Raw genomic sequence first — 20,521 nt, 5'->3', positions numbered from 1 at the left:
CAGCCCCTGCCATCTCGAACTCCACAGCAGACTACTGTGGGCACTGACCGTGGCGAGGAACACCTTTCCATTATCGCATCTTTGAGCTGCATTTTCAGAAAGAGCCTGCCTCTTGGCACATGGCTGCAAGTGCGCGCCACCCCAGTCTGACCCTTCTTCAACAGCCTGTGAAGCCTGTGCTGCCGGGGCAGGAGGAGGCCCTGTTGTGGCTACAGTGATGTTCCACTCCAGTCGGCTAATCACCGATTGTCCGGGCAGCTTCAGCCCCACACCTCGAGCTCGGGGCAGGGCAAGGCCTGTGTGCGGCCGGCCAGCACCGCTGGAGCTGTGGCGAAGCTGTACTTAACCTGGCGGGGCATGTGTGTGAATGCCGAACCAGTAGATAATGGATATGAGTTGCACCGGCCGGAGAAAGATTAGAATGCTTCGAAAAGAGTGACATGACAGTCAGCTTATTATCTAGCCAAATACCTATGGCTTTATTAATCGTGTTAAAGGGTTTATCCAGCTGAATGCTGGTATTTCTGTAAAATGTGTTAATTATGATTCTCTTGAATTTCTAAAAATGCTTTTAACTGGATTGTTTACCGTATAAATACTACAGTCATTGGACCTGTTATGGCCACACTGCATTGCTGGCTAATTGTGTTTGGGGACGTACCTCATCTTGAGCGATTGACTGCCAGATTAAATGGGGTGAGTCTGTAAGGTGTATTCCTTCTTGATCAAGCACCCGCACGAGCGAGTTATCAGATAAAAGCGTGATTAGTTTTCCTTTATTCACTTTCTTGTTTTTCCGTACGAGCTCTTGTACAGTATGTACACTCCCATGTGTTTTTGTTGTGCGTGTTGTTGTTTGTCAATAAAATACACTGTGTGTCACCAAAATCAATATTTTGGTCTAGAGACTGAGGCGCACAGTTTGTGTTTGCAAGTAAACCGGAGTGCCGTGAGTTGAAAATGTACAGTATAAGCTGGCCGTGGTATAATTTCTGAGGGAGCACCAGAAGTGTTTAAGCTCTCACTGAAAACCTCATCAGGTTAATGTGTGTATGTGGGGGATGGTGTTGTGGTATGTATACAGGTATCTGGTAGTCTCTTGGATACAGATGTATAAGAAAAAAATAAAATAAATGGGCTGTCTCAAGGGAACACAGTAAGATTTCAATTAACGTTAGGCATTAACATCTGTGCTTATATATTCTTACTAGTTGAGTGATATTGTCTTTTTTTCTTCCTAGAAGCTATAGTTGTGCTCTAAAACATTCTGGAGCAACTCCTATAGGTGGCTGGAGTGGAGGAAATGCTCAAGGTTATGCAGGTGTGCTGGAGTTTACAGTTTGCAGCAACTGCAGCCTTAGCAAATGTCCCCTGTACCCCTGGCTACTTTCTGAAGAAGCCTCGCGGTCGCCGTCTCCAACCGGAATGAGGTTCTCCACCGGAGAGCGGAGTGCCTCCTGACCAGGTCTCCGCGGTGGTGTAGAATACAGGGAGGAGGCTTGAAACTACCTGGAGTCATGGGTGGCGCAGCGGTGCAGTGGTTAGCAATGCTGTGTCGACACGCAGGGGCCCTGGGTTCATTTCCTGGGGTGGTATCTGTGTGGAATTTGTACAGTATGTGTTCCCCGTGTTCATGCGTGTTTCCTCTGGGTGCTCCGGTTTCCTCCCACAGTCCAGATACATACTGGAACAGCAGGTTAAAGGGCTTCTGGGGGAATTGGCCCTGGTGTGAGTGCGTGCATGTGCCCTGCGATGGACTGGTGTCCCATCCAGGGTGTACCCTGCCTTGCGCCCATTGCTTGCTGGGATAGGCTCCAGCTCCCCCAAGACCCTCTGCTGGATCGAGTACAGAATGGAACTGGAGTCATCCAAATCATACAAGTGAGCCAATGTGAATAAAGAAACTTATTTCGGAAAAACTATACTGTAGGTGTTCTATTTTGAGGAATTTTGACATTTTGATTAATGTATTATTTGAAATGTTTTAGATGTATGTATTTGCTTTTCAACTTGTTTTAAGAGTAAATAGTAACTTCAGTAAGTAGAATACCTTAGTTCTGCACTGCCTCTAGGTCAGTTTGGTGAACAACTAAGTAAGTTTGATTAACATGAATAAGGAAAGCCCAGTATTCACATTTTCATACACAGCTGTTGTACTAAAATATAGCTGTATGTTCTGAAACCATTATGGCCTAAACCATATGGCAGACATGTGCTGTTGCTCTATGATATTGGAGTGGGACTTCAGATGTCACTGGAGGCTTGTTTATTGGGGAGTCATTGAATTAATCTATTAATCAGTATTTTGAAAAAGCAGACAGTGGTCTGTGGCACGTACAGTTCACAAAGTTAGCAAATTGCTAATAGAAGCTGAAGACAGGGAGTCTAAGATGGCCAAGCTTCAGAAAGGAGTGCAGTACGCAGTGTATTGTTGCTGTGTGGTAAATTGCTAACGAGGAGTGCATATACAGTATGTTTTGTATAAAATGCAAAAAAACAAAATCAAAGTATTTTTTCTGATGCAGTTGTTTGGTTTTAATTAAGTTCTTAAATGCAAAAGGAGGAGAAGAAAATGCGCACACTCTGTTGAACTCTGACACCCTGAATTGCTGTACACAGACTGCAGACATTTGAAATCTTGCTTACTGTCACAGAAAGTTGGCACATTTTTGGATTTTAATGTCAGCATCTTATTGCAGAGCTGTCAAAAACAACAGTTTAGCTTCTCTCCTCCTTTGTCTCATTTTAAAAATGCTGGTGGAGTACACGTTGCTTGTTGTTGTAATTTATTTAGAAAAATCACAAGCCTTTTACTCCCTGTGGAGTAAAAAAAAACAGTGGAACCCCACTCCATTGCTTCCAAAATAAGCATTAAAATAATAAATTAAATTTAAAAAATGCCTTAAATGTAAATGTTGAGGGAAAGGGGAATTCATCTGTGTCGGGGGCAGAGCTGAGCAGTCGAAGCAGGTCCTCTGAAAGATTTAGTTGTTGTCGAAGGATGGAGAGGCTCCAAAAGAAACAGAAAAATATGTGTCCTGGCAATGGGCTGGAAAGAAATACCATTAAAAATAGACTTAAATGTAGGGTAACAGCCTCTGTAAGGTCAAAGGCCTGCCCATGTGCTGTAGTACTCCCTGGGAAAATGAAAACTTATCTAAACTGTGGCAATCGGCGTGCTCACAAGCAAAAACAATCTGTCCTGTTTGGGGCCTTCTCTGCACACGCTCCATCTTTGCTCCAGCTGAGTTTGGTTTTCGAGCTGTTCAGTTAAATGCTTTACAGTCTCACCTGTACATAGAACTGGAACACATCAGAATACCACAGAAACAGTCCAAGAGAGCACCCACTGCCAAACAAAGTCTGCATACAGAGATATTTCTGGGCAAGGGTGCAATGTTTATCTGTGTCAGACAAGACATTATTTTGAACAAAAACTGTCTCACCACAGCTGTTATCTCTAGCTCTTGTTACTACAGTAGGTAGACATAACCTACAGTACATATCCTTAAGAAATGTGGCGTATGAGCCATGTGATGTTTTAGTTTTTGGTTATATTCCTTTTAAAACAATCCTGTAAATATGCTGATGCTCTACTATTTCAAAACCACGTTGTTTTGTTCACGTAAAGTGCGCATATGCCTTTAAGACGACCCATCGCCGATGTTCATTAATGTAAATTCTAGACGTTTTTAGTTTTCAGAAACACAGAGGAAATTAGAGCGGAACGGTTTCTGACGTGCTTGTGTGGGTGTTTAGTTTAGTTGAGCTTTATAGTTTTGATATTGTGGAAAACTTATTTTTTTGTTAGTTAACGAAACCAACGTGAATGTGACGTTTAATTTTTAAACCTGGCGAAGTTTATTGTGGACTCTACATGTGCATAGTCAGCCATAAGCACGCCTTTCGTACGGTGGGAATGTGATACTACAGTACATATGGCAATACATCAGTTGTGGCATACTGTATGTTGTTACATTTGTAGCCAAAGATCACAGTTTGCTGTTCACATTATTAGAGGACTGTTACATTGTCAGTAATATACTGCCAGTGTTATATGAACAAGGCTTTCTGTGAGTCACACAGTATTTTCTGTCTTCAATAAATCGTAGGAAGTGAAAAATTTAATTTTGAAATGATATTTGAATCTGAGTAACAGTATGTTTTCATATGCGGTTCACCTTCGGGGTTGTATCTGTCAGTGTATCAGTGCCTTGAAGGCTCTTTATCCTCCCCTGTGCATTGAAAGCAGGAAGATGGCAGCCGGGGAGACCGGAGAGTCCTCTGTTTATTCAGGAGGTCAAACGCAGCAGGCAGACTTTTACAAGCTGTCATTTTAAACACGGGCGTTTCAAATTAGAGCACAAAAAAAAAAACAACGATGCAGCAATAACAGTGAATAGGGCTGAAGCATAAGGTTACATGAAAGTGAATATAAGAGTATCTTCAGTAGATAAGCTGCAAAGAATAAGAAAAGAATTACTGGGTGTCTTGACAAGGAATTTGCTGGGTGACTTTCAAAGCTTCGTGCTCCAGAGTAATTGTGATAGTGACTGAAAAAGCTCTGAAGAAGCAAGTCTAGCAAGTGTGAGAAAAATACACGTTTTTTCTTCTCATATGAGTGCAGTTTTAGGATTTTAGTAGGACTGTGTCCAAGGAGAAAGGCAGTGTGGTGCCGTGGTAGTGTTGCACTTTTTCTTCACATTTCTTGGGTCCTCAATTCTGGCTTGGGGCGCCTTCTGTATAGAGGTTTGCGAGTTCTCCTATGTACTAAAAGGTTTTTTCTCAAGTTTTATCCCACCTTTGAGAGACATTCTGGCTAGGCTATGTGGTGTCTCAAAACTATGTGGTGACTCAGTGATGGACTGATGCCTTGAAACCTGCTGTATATTTTCATGACAGGTTATGGGTTTGCTGAGATGAGCCGCTTTCTGATGATTTCTGATGATTCCGAAAAGGAAGTGGAACAAACTGTGCACAAGAGATAAAATCCTTAAAACCGTCTACTTTATTTACAACAGTCTTCATTTTTTCTTAACTACAAAAGCATCATTTTGCTGATTTGGCCACATATAGTATCGAGGTAGGTGTTTTCTGAACTTAGAGGAAGAAAGTGTAATATATTTTCTTGTGTCTGTTAGGGTCTGGCTTTCAACTGTTCCTGTCACGAAGCGTTAATCAGGATGCAGACAGCAGAATCCGGAAGGGAGCGAAAAAACCAAGGGGGAGAGAAGACTAGGAGCGGGGCTGGTAGACGAACAGGGGGGGGTGTCGACAGTGCGCTGGTGCTCAGGGGGGCGTGGTCCGGGCGCAAGTCCAAAGGGAGTCCGAAGGGAAATCCAGAGTGGGAGCAAAAGTTCAGAACCGGGTAGTCCATCCATGACAGACATGACAAAAGTTAAAAACCAGAGCGGGATCAGGGACGTGCAGGGACGGGGAAATAAAAAGGGGGTAACGGGGGCCAGGCGCTCCCAGCCCCGGACCCAGGTGGTCAGGACGCCGTTGGGAAGCCGATGCCGTTGGGCCACTCCTGGACCCGCTGGTAGGTGGGCTTCCGGGCAGCCGTCTTCCAAAACTGAGCCCAGAATGGTAGGAGCGTCTGCCTTATATAGGGAGGGGCTGGAACAGGAGGCAAGTGCAAGAAATCAATGAAAACGGAAAAGAGCCGGAACACCCTTAAGAGGAGGGACTTACAATCGTGACAGTTCCTTTCTTCCATTATCAGTGAGGTACAGTACTTATCACAACAGTACAGTGCAGTACAGTACTTAACAGCACTAACAAGACCCCAGTCAAAAGCAGGATGTTGGAGAGAAGCACGGTTTACAATAGTCAATCAAACCTAAATAGCCTGTCATCGAGAGGGTATCAAAACCCCCCTAAAACGTGGGAATGCTATGTTGGCGTGTAATTCCAGAATTAAACCCGGGACAGCACAGACGGCCATACCTGTATTCACGGTCCATTATTTGTAGAGCATTTTTTCAAAACAATACTGCTCTTGCTAGTATCCAGGAAATGGCCTTGCTTCAGTACTCTAGGTCTTGTAGCCTCACCCTATATTCACAATGAAATGCCGCGGTCTCTGAAGCAAATGTTCCTGTCTGAACTGTGAGCATGGTTTTATACTGTATTCAGCTGGGCTGTGAATGAAGTTTATTTGTTCTTAGTCACTGACATTTCTTTCCTACATCTGCCATTGACTGAGGAAATTGCTTCTTTAGAAACAGTACTTCGTTGTTTTAGATTAAAGAGTTTATATTAGAGGCTGACCTGTCGTTATACAGTAGGTTTTGGTATTGTAGCTGTAGTGAATTGTTGAGAAGCAATTCTTATTTCTGTATTTTTGCTGCTCTGGTTTCTGTTAAGATGTGATTTGCAACTGTATCTTTTCATTACCTCCCTGTTGTTCATTGTTCTTTTCACTGTATCTGCACACAGTTGTTGGTTTGGCCATGAAAAGGGCTTTTTAAAATGAATCCGTTATTGAACAACACGACTCTTTCTCCTTCTCTCTCAGTTGTCTAAATAAGGCAAGACAGCTGCTGCAATAATAACACTTTAGGATGAAAAATGAGTAAAAATAAAATGAGACTGTACACAGCTCATCAAACAAAAATATATCAGCGGCTTAATCATTTATTTTATTATGCAGTATAGACTAAGTTTAGACACACTATATTTATGTATGCAATATATGCCACAAAGATCTGGCTGTACAAAGACAGCATAAGCTCCATTGGTTATTAAACCCAACATAGTAAAAAGACATCCTCCCAGTATCTATCAAACCTATTTTGCCAGCAAACATAACTGATTTGTATAAAAATATCTGAATGGAGGAATAAAACTCTGACATTTGATAACATGGTTGTATCTATTTTTTTCCCCCAAAACATACATAACTTCCCACAGTGACAAGGAGTTGATTATGAGTTGCTGTTCCCCATATGTTTTATTGTCCACAGGAACACCAAAAATAGTATAAACACAATTCCTAACATGCAAAACATTCTTGCACGTCTGATGTCAGAACTTTCAGCTTCAAATAATAAGGTCTAAACCATCAGATACAGTACATACAGTAGCTGCTTTCATGTATCATTTGATAATACCAATTGACTGCACAGCATTTTAATATTTTACTTGCACATGTTGTATGGTTAACATGAGACACTTGTTTTACATTGTGGAAATTCTGCTTAATTTCAGTAACTTCGGGCTAACTTCAGGACTGTATTCGTGCAAGAGCAATTTAAGGTACTGACTGATTTGGTGACCATAGTCTGACCATAAGGATGAGGTCATCAACTCTCCCCTCAAAGAAGTACAATCAACCGAGGGCCAGCTGCAATGGGGTGCAGAATGGTGAAAGATGGGAAACTGGGTCTTCACCTGTGCTCATACTTACTCTAGGTACACCAGGTTCAGGTGGACTATCCATGTTCTTAAACCATTTGAAACTTCATTTGTCACATTAGTTATTTTTCCTGTAATTACCATCCCAATCAAAGCTAGTTGAAACATATTAACTCATTTTCAAGAAAGTCCTGGAAATTGTAATTGTAATTGCTGTTGCAATAGGTTGGTCGGAAGAGCTGAATCAAACTTTGTTGTCTTCTAAGGGTATTTGAGCACAGCACAGCAGAAATTTTCCTTCAGCTGCATTTTGGTTTCACAAAGAGAAAAAATTAAATATGTTGATTTCATAAGTATTCAGCCCTGTGAAGTGAATATTTGGTAAAAGCAATTATAGCTACACCAATTATAGCCTCAAGTCTTTTGGGGGTAGTTTTTTAGTTACAACTTTGCACACCATCTTGGTGAAATTTTGCCAATTCTCTTAAAAAGATTAATTCAAGCTCTCAGGTTACATGGGGATTGCTTATGGGCAGCAGTTTCCAAGTCTTTCTACAGATTCTCAACAGGACTTTGACTGAGCCACTCATGGACACTCTCTTACTCTTAAGATACTCCATTATAGTTCAGGCCTAGTGCTTTGGATCATTGCTAATAGTTGAATTTTTATCCAAGTTCTAAGTTTGAAGCAGTTTTTCCTCTAAGAGTTGCCAGTATTTTGTTCCATCAATGTTCCAGTCAGTGTTGACAAGATTCTATAACATAATGCTGCCAGCAACATGCTGGACAGTAGGGATAGTGTGATGCAAATTGTTTGGTTTGTGTCATTTAGACCAAAATGTTCCAGTTTTGGCTTAACCGACAACAATACATTTTGCCACATGTTTGCAAATCATTGAGGTACTATGTTCATGCAAAATTTGAGATTGTATTCACTTCTAGCCTAGGTGGCCCGGGAATGCCCAGGATATTGTTAAGCCAGGGACATTTTTGTCCCATCTCAGCCACTAAACTCTTTCAAAGTGACATCCCTAACCCGTTTTCTCCCTGTCTGGCTGCTCCGTTTGGAGGTTAGCCAGCTCTATGTAGTGTGTGGGAAGTATGATATATTTTCCACTTCTTAATTATTATCTTTGTTCTGAAAGCTCTTTGGCCTTCATATTTGAATCTTTTTCTTGAAATTCAATACCTGAATGAGAGAATTTATAGAGGTGTATTTATTCTGAGATCTTGATGTGATTGTGCATACAGGCTGTCCAATTAATCGTGTGGCTTGATCAAGTAATTGATCAAGCAATTAATCTAGTAATCAAGTAAATTAATCTAGATTTGCCTCAGAACAGAGTTTGAATACTTATGCAGTCATGACTTTTCATTGCCATTTTTCTTTCACATTATTTACTTCTTTTTGCTTTTCTTTGAATTTGTGGAGTAGCTTGTGTATATACTGTAATAAATATGAATTGGTAGTTCAAAGTGTCAGACTTCAAGCTTTAAAGAAACAAAATCTGAATCACCTGGTACATGTGCAGTGTTTGAATACTTTGCAAGGTACTGTATATTAGTCTAGCCTGCAGAGTTTTTTCTTTTTTCATTATAGAGCTTGATGGTTCTTTCTCACCCATCAGTAGTAATAGGACTTCTTTTCTCGACTCCCCATACAAGACAGCAAAGAAGAAGCAAGAGAGACCAGCAGTCTTGGCTCATAAACAGCTTGAGAGATGGAGAAGCAGGCTTACAAGACAATGGGAAAAAATTAATGGGTATTGTGGCAGATCATGTGGTCAACTGGATGCTTTAAAAGGAATCATAAAAGTCCTTTCAACATGTTTTAAACCATAATATATCAGTTAGCACAGGCAAACCCTCATCTAATACTTGATTACCTCCATGTAGTTTCATTTTCAATGGGAAAATGGTCTTTCAGTAACCTGAATCGGGTTCATGATCATGTCTTCAGCACATACAGCATGATAGACTATATTCTTTGTGTATTATTCATATGAAACTATTGATTATCATTTTACTAAAACAGCTTTTGCACTCATAGAGTGAATTAATTGATCTTTACATTAACAATATTAAGGAGATTAACTTCACACAATAGGAGATTAACATCCTCAAATGCCTGCAGTTCCAAATCATATCACTCTAAAGAAATTTCCTTCTTTCCAAGGTCTTATTATTTATTATTGAAAGCATTTAGGTTTTGACCATTTCAACCTTTAATGCAAACTACCTATAAAACCCTGCTAAGCCGTTAGTCTGCTTGTGCATAGAAGTTCAGGAAACAGGAATTTACGGTATTACGTTTTTTGTTTTTATTAATTATGTATTGAAAGAAATTTACAGAATTAAACATCATGTATCTCTGTTTGAAATTGTGGATTTTTTCATTTGTTAAATATGTGTAAAGGGTCAAATATTCAGAAATCCCATGAAAGTCACACCTGTTACTTCCTACAGTATGCCATTCCTAGGGAGCAGTGTGGCAAGGTTCTTAGGTTGGAAGGTTGTGGGTTCAACTCCCAGGTGTGATGATGCTGTTATCCCCCAAAGCAATGTCTTTAACCCAGTTTACTTATAGACAATGCATAGTTATGCAAATGCATTATTTTGGATAAAAATGTCAGCCAAATCAGTTAACAACAGTATAGTAATTCCCAAGGAAAACAATGCACATGGAGTAAGCAGTAAGCAGCCAGGAGCTGCTGAGCAGATTCTGTGAGTTCAGGACAGCTGTTGCTTTAACCTTCCATTCCCCTTTCAGTACTTTATTTTTTAATTCTTTTGCTGTCGTTCATTGAACAGACACCAGACAAACAGCAGGGTTTCCATTTATCAGACTGATCCTCTGCCAAAACAATCATGAGAAGTGAAGGGAAGGCAGAATGAGGTTGGTTTACAGAGCTGAGCCTTGGTACTCATTTCTGTCCCACAATTCTGTTTTTAGGAAGTGTTCTGGTTTGGTATGGTTTGGTTTGTTTTTAGGTTTACACCTCAGTAGTTGGGATTTTATTTTCTCTGCATTGCATGACAAGGCCACATAGCTGGTCAGCAGTCACAAAACTAAGAACAACAAAATGGATATATTTGTATATTGTGTCAGTCATTAAGATTTAAATTTAACACACCTATTGCATGTCAGGGCAAAATAATGTGATTTAGACAAGAATCTCCATTTTGTCAGGTCTCTTTGCCCTCCCACGATGTCCTTACAAACTACTTGCTTTTTACAAAAAAGAAAAAGAAATAATGCATACAATACTTTGTGATATTTGCAGAGGTGGAGGTGTTAATCTTTTGCCTTTTTTTTCCATGAGATTATAATGCCACGTTAGAAAGGTCTTCAAGCAGCTTTAATAAAGGGTGAGGAATCTTGACAGGAAAATAGCGCGAGATCCACCGACCACTTATTTAAGTGTTTCAAGATGACCTGACTGGAATTTCATGAGTCAGAACACAGATACTGAATATTCTGAGCCTAAATACACCTTGCCTGTACTTTCTGTGTAAGGTTATGATCTAGTCAGAATGTGACTGTTAATAAGAAATGTTACAAACAAGAGGAGGCCATTTAGCCCATGTAGCATGTTCGGTATTGTAGCGAGTTCAGGTTCCAGGGCTTGTGCCCTCGCCGCTCTGCCCCAGTTCGTCCCTCACCCCCTGGACTCGAACCCGGGTCTCCGGCGTCGCTCAACAGGGGTCCTGCCAGCTGAGCTAAAGAAGACCTTCGTCAGCCCGAGCCGCCAACCTCCCTGTTATGCGCAGGGGCGTATTCGTTACAGTATTTAGTAGGTTCCAGCTTCAGCAATGTTGCTGGAGAGCTTGTTCCAGACTCTGCTACGTCTTCGGCTAAATAAGTGACTCCTGTTATTAGTTTTCATTTCATAGGTATTCAATACTATTTACGAATAAAACTTGGTGTTTTCTTCATCTTAATCTTAGCCTTAATCCTAGCCTTAATCTTAATCCCTTGATTACTCAAGGCCCTCTATTTTTAAGAAATATACAATATTTATATATTTGTTATTTACATAAAACAACGTATAATGCTTTTTCACATTGTGTCAGAGGAGTCTGTCACGAGGCACGCGTAGCACTGGAAAAGACAAATCGCCCACTCTCCACCGACCAGTTGCTAGCTAGTTCCTGAGGGTGCACACTCGGGGTTTGGCTGGTGACTGGTGTTATTAGTCGTTTGTTGAGTGGAGGCACAGATACATCCATAGAGAAACAGACATGGTGATTGTCCGTTCGTTTATAGTGTTGCGATTGTGTGAATGGAGTGCGCTCTCACTTCAGGGTCAGTCAGTCAGTCAGCGGTGTAAGCAATATAAGATGCTCCTCAGCCTGGAAGGGGATTGGTTGGTTGGTAAACCTTTTTTTTTTCATTTTTCTTGTTTGGGTAGAGGAGCATCTAAACAAAAAAAACATCAGCCTCCTCCCCCTATGGGGCAGGATGGGTCACCTTTCCTGGGCAAATGATCCTGGCACAAGGCCAGTCAACATTTGAGTCCTTAGTCTCTGGAATCTTTTGGCTGTCGATTTTGGATGTCAAAGGCCCTCTATTTTAAGATTACAATATTTGATATCTCTGGTAGCTTTTCCAGCAGTTAAGAATTCTACCAGGATAGTTTTTGTTTCTCCCACAGGGTTATTAACACAGCCAATGTTGTAGGTGCAGTATCTGAAAGTTCTCTAAGCAAAGGAGCAAAGCAAAAGAGACCCTTTCTCTTAAAATCAGATTCAGCTGCCTGTGCTAATGAGAGTGAGCTGTACCGCGGAGTTCTGCCTGCTCATTAGGTGTAGATTTTCATTTTTGGTAAACGTATGATTAATTTTTACATTTCTGTTTCGTCAGGGAGGGGTAGCTCAGGCTTCCTTTAGCATGTGTCCTTATGAAAGCAATGGGTCCCTGCCTGTGTAATGTAATGAAACATACACTAGCCTTTTAAATGCAGTTGAAAAGCAGCAGATGTGGTTCACAATGTGGTATTGTTGCTTAAATAGTTATTTGCAGTAAGGGATAGTGAAACGCACAGTGTGTGGCTTAAATAGATTTTGATCTGCCATTTATTTTAAATGAACAGCGAACACAGTGTATAGAGTGTGAGCTGCATAGCCTTTTAGTGGGTTAGCTTGGCTCAGTTCTCCACCTGTCTCCTCCCTCTGCAATGTAGTTGGACTGGGCAGCTCACAGTGGTTGCCATGGTGATAATTTTTAATATTCCATTCAAGTTCCTTTTCCGAGGAGAAGTCTTTGTAAACAAGGAAACTTCTGGACCATTTGATCCAGAGGATGTGCATGATTTCTGAGACATTTTCTTAGCCATAAATTTAAATTAGTTTTATTTTAACTACCAACCAATCTAATATTCAGGGAATGGAGTGTGTGTGGAGTGGAATGAGAGATTTAAAAGTTGCATATACACCTACCAATCTAATACTTTGTACCATTAATTATATGAAATTTAATATATTTAGATTTCATGTTTTGTATTTTAATATTAAATCTAATATTAAATGCAGTGTATTGCTGTTAAGTTACAAGCTCGCTTATCTGCGTATAAGGCATACGAACCTTTTCAAAATGGGTTCATATCAGTGCACAGCACAGACACAGCTCTTGTAAGGGTTACTAATGATCTGCTGATTACTTTTTTATTCCTTCTTTCCTGCTGCTCGTCTGAGCTGACACTGTTGATCATACAGTCTTGCTGAATAGATCAAGACGAGTTATCGGTATCACTGGAACTGCTTTGTTATGGTTTAAATTGAACTTATGGCAAAGATTTTGTTGAAATGCGCCTCATGGGCTTGTCTTCAACTATACAGTCATATCTGATGTCCCATGGGATTGTGGTCTTGCTCCACTTTTCTATGATCTGTATTTTACTATGTGAGACTCTTAACAGATGTGGAATGAACTTTAATTTTTTATGTTTTTCTTTTTTTTTTTACCCACCGCTCCTCAGCTTGGAGGACGACTTTATTACTCTTTTATGTTACTCTCCCTCATATACTTTTTTCATGATTCATTAAATGCCATATTTTCCAACATTCATTTCCATACATTGTTTTTAATTTCCTTTCTCTTCTTCATTTATTAGGGAATAGTTCCAATATTATTTGTAAAGTTAACATTCAATGCAAAGGGGGAATACAATGTGAAATATATCTCACCAGCTGAAAGATAGGAGGTGAAGAACGATTGTGAGATGAAAAGAAAAAATAATTCCGTCTATCTCGTTCATTATTATTGACATCTGGTGCCATTCAGGTATGCTTCTAATGGGCCATACATGTATATGTTCGTTACTATTTCAGGTTGGTAGCTGCTTCAGCAGGCGTAGTCTGCAAAGAAACAAGTAATAGGTTTATTCCATGCTGAAAACAGAATAAAGAAAACACAGCATTTCGGCCGTGGAGCCTTCTTCAGGTGTGAGGGAAGAAGGCTTTCTTTCTTCTCTTTTCAGCATGGAATAAACCTATTACTTATTCATTAATATTCCCTGTAGACTACTGTATATGATGCCTTTTCAAGTTTTTGTTCCCTTAAAACCTAACATTAATCAAGCACTATCTGCTTTGTCACACTGCTTCGATTATGATAAGAAATGGATACAACACACTGTAACTTTTTAGATCCGAACTCTGACAAGACTGAAGTCAGACTGATTGAATCTCCTTATCAGCTCTTCAAATTGTCTGTCTTTGTCTGCGTATTGATGATCCTGGAATTAGGACAATATTCCAGCAGGAAACCTTGCAGTCCGTTTTGTCCTGATTTTTGTGTGTGGAGCTTTTCACAGATCCTTGTCTTCGAGAAAAGCGTACACAGGTTTTTGTATTTTTTAGATTTGATTATTTTATATTCGAACACGTTCTTAGCAAGGAACAGGTAAAGGTTCATTCCATGCAGTCTGTGAAGCCTTCTTCAGGTGAAGACCACCTGAAACGTTGTTCTTTTCTTTTCCTTACAGTGTTGAATGAACCTTTAAGCCTTTGCAGCCTTAAATTAAAATATCTCACCTGTTTGAGCTTCCTTGCACTGGCTTCCAGTGGATAAGGTCTCAAACAGTTTGACGCGTGGTTACCTCCATGAACAGTTTTTTCATTATTCCCATTTGGATTCTTTTGACTCAGATCGAAATAATCTATCTTTCAGTTCCCAGTATGAGTCACTGATCACTGGGAGACTATGCTGTCTGGTGGGTTACTGACGTCCCAGTCCATATCAGATCTCGAAAGTCAGTCATCACTTCCATATCTTGTCTTAAAATGTACTTTTTGTTCTCTAGATTTTAATTAGAATTTTTAATTTGTGTATACCTGTGTTCCACGAAAAGTGATATATAAAGTAAAGGCTGTCATTGTTACCTTAATTAAATAAAAACAAATCATTCCTTTAATTACTTGTGAGGATCTCCAAATAATTTTGAATATTTTCCAAACCGCACCACAGACATATGTTAAATTATGCAATACACTAGCAAGCCCTTATTCAGAATATTGTGCATATGTTTGGCCACAATGCAAAAAAGATAAACCTGCGCTGGAATCAGTCCAGACAATAGCAGCCATATACTGTACATTCCAGGGCTTAAGGGAATGCCCTACACTGACAGGCAAAAACAGAAGAACCTTTGTAGTCTCGAACAGAGAAGACTACAAGAGGACCTGATTCAAGTATTCAAAATCCTCAAACACATTGACAGACTCAACCCAGGGGGCTTCTTCAGAATCAACAGAGAAAAACAAACCAAAGGATACAAGTGGAAAGTACTGTACGTGGAATTCAAAACTGAGAGCAGAAAGCACTTGTACACGAATATTTGTGGGAGTCTGCAACAAGCTGCCCAGATAAACATGCTTCTAGCGGCCAAACAAGCTAGTTGGGCTGACTCGTTTGTTTCATGTCTTATGTTTTTATGCTCTCCGAAATCATTGATCATTGGAACATGATCAAGTTGTATCAAATCCTTTTGGAATCATGTGATCTGCAAGCAGAAATATTTGCTTTTATTTTGCTAGGTTTCTATGGACCGTTTCAAACAGTTCAATGAACTGCCTTTTGCCTTTTAAATGAGAAACTAGATTTTGTATAAGTGAGGATGGGACACCAGTTGGAACTGATGTATAGCATTGCTACATTATACTAGGTACTGTATTGGAGATGAGGAGATTAGGACATTAGGATCAATATCTCTTACCTTTTCTGGAATTGCCAATTATTTCAATATATACCCACACAAGCTGAATTTGCCTCTGGCACTCTCCTGTACCTGCACACATAGAGCCAGGCCTGTAGACATGTCTTCCGACACGCCCATCTAAAGGAGCCATTCTTTGTTAGACGAAAGGCAAGCCCCACAGTCTCTCAGTGTCAGCAGTATAAGCCTGCATGTGCCCCAGAAGTTGCAGGAGCCACAGGGAGACGGGGAGACTCCCTCCCCACCCCGTTTGTTCTCTGACAATGTTGTGCCACCTGCTGCGGAAATGCCCCAAACGATCTCACGTCTGTTTTTTTTATCCTTTCGCTTAATGATGTTTTATAAAATTGTCCCAGATATGATCAAATAAAACTGAGCTCTTCATTACCTTAATATGGCAGCTTCCAAACTGAACTCCATGTACAGTATAATCAGACTGAAGACCCCCTTAGACTTTATTTTATATTGGATTTGTGTCTTTTGTTTTTACCAGTTTCCACATGACACATCAGGATGCCTATTAATGGAATAGCAAAAACATCTAATGCATTTCAGTTGAAATCATGGATCCTCGTACTTGTTATTTAATTGCTCGTGTCTGTTGTTTTTTTGGTTTCCAGATTGATACAGTAAGGAAGTACTGGAATGAGTGAGGTCAACATAGCAAAAGGTCATGGCTTTTTCTGTAGTTTACATAAATGTATGCTGTTTTTACAGAACCATAAGTTCTTAGTAAACATGTGTAAGAAGCAGATTATAAATCTATTGATTTTCTTTTCAGTTTTATCTGTCCGATGTTGTTTTTATGATCAGTGATGTTGTTACAGTAGCCCTGACACATAAAGCAGGAAGCATTTTTGAAAAATCACAGTTTTTGCTTCTGTACCGTCTATTATGCTGTTTGATGTTTAAGTGATGTTTAATACATAAATGTCTTAAAGAATCTAAACTAAATTATTAATTTTTGGAAGGCCCCTGTGTTTAGGATGAGACCTCTGGAAAAGCTTGAGGGGTGTATCATGTTCATTCAAATGTTTCATCTGATCATAGAATGTGAATAATGCATAAGCTCTCTGAAAACTTCTGAAAGATAACTCAAGCTATGACACTTGAATGCTAAAAAATATTTTTGAATATATTTATTTAAATCATGAACTCAAAGGGATGCAGGTATTAGAACTCTATAGTAATCTATGTTTGTTCTAAATCATAGCATTTATCAGTACCCTTCTGTTCAAAACAAGAGATTGACAATTTTCCAGAGCAGGAAAGAATGTTTCTTTGTTTATACATCTTAAATTTCTTGGCATTTCTAGCAACAGTAGAACTCAGGAGAGCAAGTTAGATAACTTAATGTAACCTCACTTCTGTGCTGCATTGCGCAGTGTTACGCTCTTCAATGAAGTATATAGGATTGAACAGCTTTTATCATTTCCACTTATATAGTCTGATACATTCAGTCATACAGTGAATTTTCATCTTTAATGTTCAATTAACGTACAATTTCAGGTTTTATTTTCCTAATTCATCTGTAAAACCTTAATGATCTACAGTACACAATTAGTGTTTCTTTAATTTGTAACCCTAAACTACAAACTTGATTGTGCGTGTTTCTCAATATTCCCTCTGCACATTGAACAATGCACTTCATGAATTAGAATATAAAAAATGTTACAAACAACTTGGCCCACCTAGCCTGTTTCGTAGTAAATATTTGAAATCATTGTCTTGAAAAAATTATAATACTTTGAGGGGGCATGTATACTTGTATCAAGTTTTCAGGATTTTTGTTTGAAGTAAAATGCATTAAACCTTCCTACTTAATATGAATTAATAATAAACCACATCTATATACTGTTCTTCATCCTAAAGGATTCCAAAGCGTTTCACAAATAGAAGGGGCTCTTTTCATCACCTGCTGCGCACACAGCTGAAGTTATTATGAGTACGGAGTGCAATTTAGCCAGACTGTGAATAATGATGAGTAATGGCATGGAATCTTTCATGATGAATACTCTGAAGAGTTCCTCTGACCTCCTGCAGTACAGTGCTCCTTGTTACCATAGTAATTTGGAAAATCTGGTCCAAAAAGAATAGCACCACCTGCTGGTCCACCACCATCTCTTACAAGAAGATGTGGTTTTCCTTTGAGGTCATTATCTCAGACTCAGCCTAGGCTTGCTAGAGTATCACTTCATAACTCTCTTTGAACACTATTCCATCCTTTTCAAACACTATATACAGTAGTTCAATATCTCCTTTCCATAATTAAATAATATAAAAATTGTCATGTTTTAGGATACATTTGGATGCATGTGCAGTATATATCAAAAGGTATCTGTGCAGAGAATCGAGTGTTACTGGTATACAATTTAAATGCTTATTCTTTGTAATGACAATCAAATACAGAGCCATTGCATAAAATTGCTTGCTTTGACAGTCGGAATTTCATGCAGTAGATGTCCCTATTAAGATGTTCAGTTTCTTCTATACCTACATAATACTTTTATTGCACTTTTTTGTAACCAGGAAGATCATTGCTGCTACTATTTAAGTGTAAATCATTTAATTTGATCTTTTTCAACAATATGTTCGATCAGTTAAATGACGCCCTCAACTTTGAATGTCACCTCACTGCTATGCAATAGGTGTTGATGTAGTCTGTCTTTAAGGTGGTAACTTTGTTAACTTCACTGGGTCTCATGCCTGGAGTGAAATGTGGGCAGATGTCACAGTTTAGCAGTGTCACATTCCTTTCCGAGCCTGTACATTAATGAAAGGCATTGTACTGATCTGTTTTTATTTTTGCGTAAAAATCTTTTTTCTTGCCCTTTATATTAAAGACCTTACAGAGGCCATGAAATTCACAATCAAAGGTTCGCAAAATATGTATTCATTTAAAGGCCTCAGTGTTCAAATCATCACTTTATTGATCTGTAAAGCTAAACCTTGAGCAGTTGTCAATACTTCACAATGACGGATGACAGTGGCATGCCCTCATGCAGACTTCTTCATTGTTCTCTCTCTGTAAATGCAGCTTAATGAAACATAGAGTGCATTCCATATGAGAAAATAGTTAGACGGAGATTTTGTACCCAGAATAAGATTTTTTTTTCAATCTGAAAATCATTAGATGCCTCACTGGCTTCTATATCTACACATCTTTGGCTGCTAATACACTATGCTTTTCCCTGTTTAAATGAATAAGGTATTAAGTTCTGTTGTATTTCCAAGGGAGGCAGTTATGACCTAGAAATGAATTTCCCTAAGCAGCAGGTATCCAGTTTGACGCGTCTGTTGGAGAGAAAGTGAAACAGACAGTTCTGGGGCTTCTATTGAAGGTGTGAATGAGTTTCTTTGTAGGCGTTTCCTCTTATTCTGATGCCTCTGTGCTTTTTCAAGGAAGATGTGCTGGTCTGCAGTATCTCTGTGTTTTGTCTGCATCTGTCTTTCAGCGAATATTCTGCTGAATATCCTTCATGACGTGCAACTGCATGTGGGTTTTATACAAAGCGTAATTAAAAATACACTAATCACTAGAATGGATAAGGAAGACAAGCCTTTTCCACTGGCCTATGAATTCCCAGGAAGCAGCAGGCCAGATTTAATCTTTTTCACGTGGAAAACAGCTTTGCGAGAAAGCTGAGGTTTTGGCAAAGTCTAACCAACCAAAACCTCAACTCCCAATGTCCTGAGAGGATTCGTCTGAAGGGGAGTTAAATGGTCATTTCAAATCATTTTCCATTTGAGGAGGGGAAAATCAGAACTCATATTGACCCATTGATTTTGGTCATGAATCTCCTCCACAGGGAGAGGCATAGGCGGGCATCCTATTTAGATCCCTTTAGATACCGAAACACAATCCGCTTCCTTCCCATATGATCTGAATGAAACATTCCCACCTCAGGTGAAAGGTGATAGATATCTAAGTCTCCTCTATTTATTTACTGTGTTCAGGATCAGTGCCCACTTTTCTATGACCTGGGCCTCAGTGACAAAGCGGTGTGCTTTCAGTAATGAACCTTCGGGGGAGTGCAGCACTGCTCCTATGCAGCAATATCTCATTTATCTGAGGTATTCATAATTCATACTACTAATAATAAACTTTTTTTTATATAGCACCTTTAAAGGTGGCTTCTCAAAGCCCTTTACAGAATGACAACAACAACAAAAAATACACAAGATAAACACAATGAAAATACACGATGAGTGGAGACAGTAGATGGGGGAGGTGAATACGGGAGGAGCAAAGGGGAAAATAACAGAATCAGTTAGGTAAAGGCTCTTCTAAAGAAGAAGACATTGAGTCTAGATTTGAAAGAGTTTAGGGAAGGTGACTCTCTGATATCCTTAGGGATAGAGTTCCAGAGCTTTGGGACATAACAGGAGAAGGCCCTGTCACCCATAGAGTGTAGACGGGCTTGGGGGACAGTTAGGAGACCATAATAAGAAGAGCAAAGGTTGTAAGGTGGGGAGTAGGAAGATACAGGTACTGAGGTGCCAAGCCATGCAGAGCCTTAAAGGTGAGCATGAGGATTTTGAAGTCGACACAAAACCTGACAGGAAGCCAGTGCGAGGACTCCAGGATAGGAGTAATGGGATCACTTGCACTAGACCTGGTCAGGATTCTGGCTGCCGAATTTTGGACATACTGGAGTTTGTTCAATGTGAATTTAGAAACCCCAGCGTGTGGAGCATTACAGTAATCAGTTCAGGCGAAGACAAATGTGTTGATGAGCTTTTCAGCAACAGTTAGCGATAACATAGGCCTGGCAATATTTCTGAGGTGATAGGATGATATTTTGACAATATGTGGGTCAAATGTCAAACCTGAAACAGATATCGCCCCCAAGTTTTTAAATTTAGACTGAAGCTCAAGTACAGTACCAACCACAGACAGGGTTACAACATTGATGGGGGGGTGGGCCTGGGTACAATAAGCATGA

The 20,521-nt window shown here is 39.7% G+C and overlaps 1 protein-coding gene across 2 annotated transcripts in view; it reads left to right on the top strand.

The window, feature by feature from the left end:
* Nucleotides 1-20,521, top strand: part of btbd11b (BTB (POZ) domain containing 11b) — a 167,035-nt gene that overhangs the window by 91,648 nt on the left and 54,866 nt on the right. The window lies entirely within an intron of this gene.

The sequence above is a fragment of the Lepisosteus oculatus genome, chromosome 7 (genome assembly GCF_040954835.1).
Source record: "Lepisosteus oculatus isolate fLepOcu1 chromosome 7, fLepOcu1.hap2, whole genome shotgun sequence".
NCBI lineage: Eukaryota > Metazoa > Chordata > Actinopteri > Semionotiformes > Lepisosteidae > Lepisosteus > Lepisosteus oculatus.
Note: the sequence above shows the minus strand (reverse complement) of the source record. Positions and strands in the feature narration are given on the sequence as shown.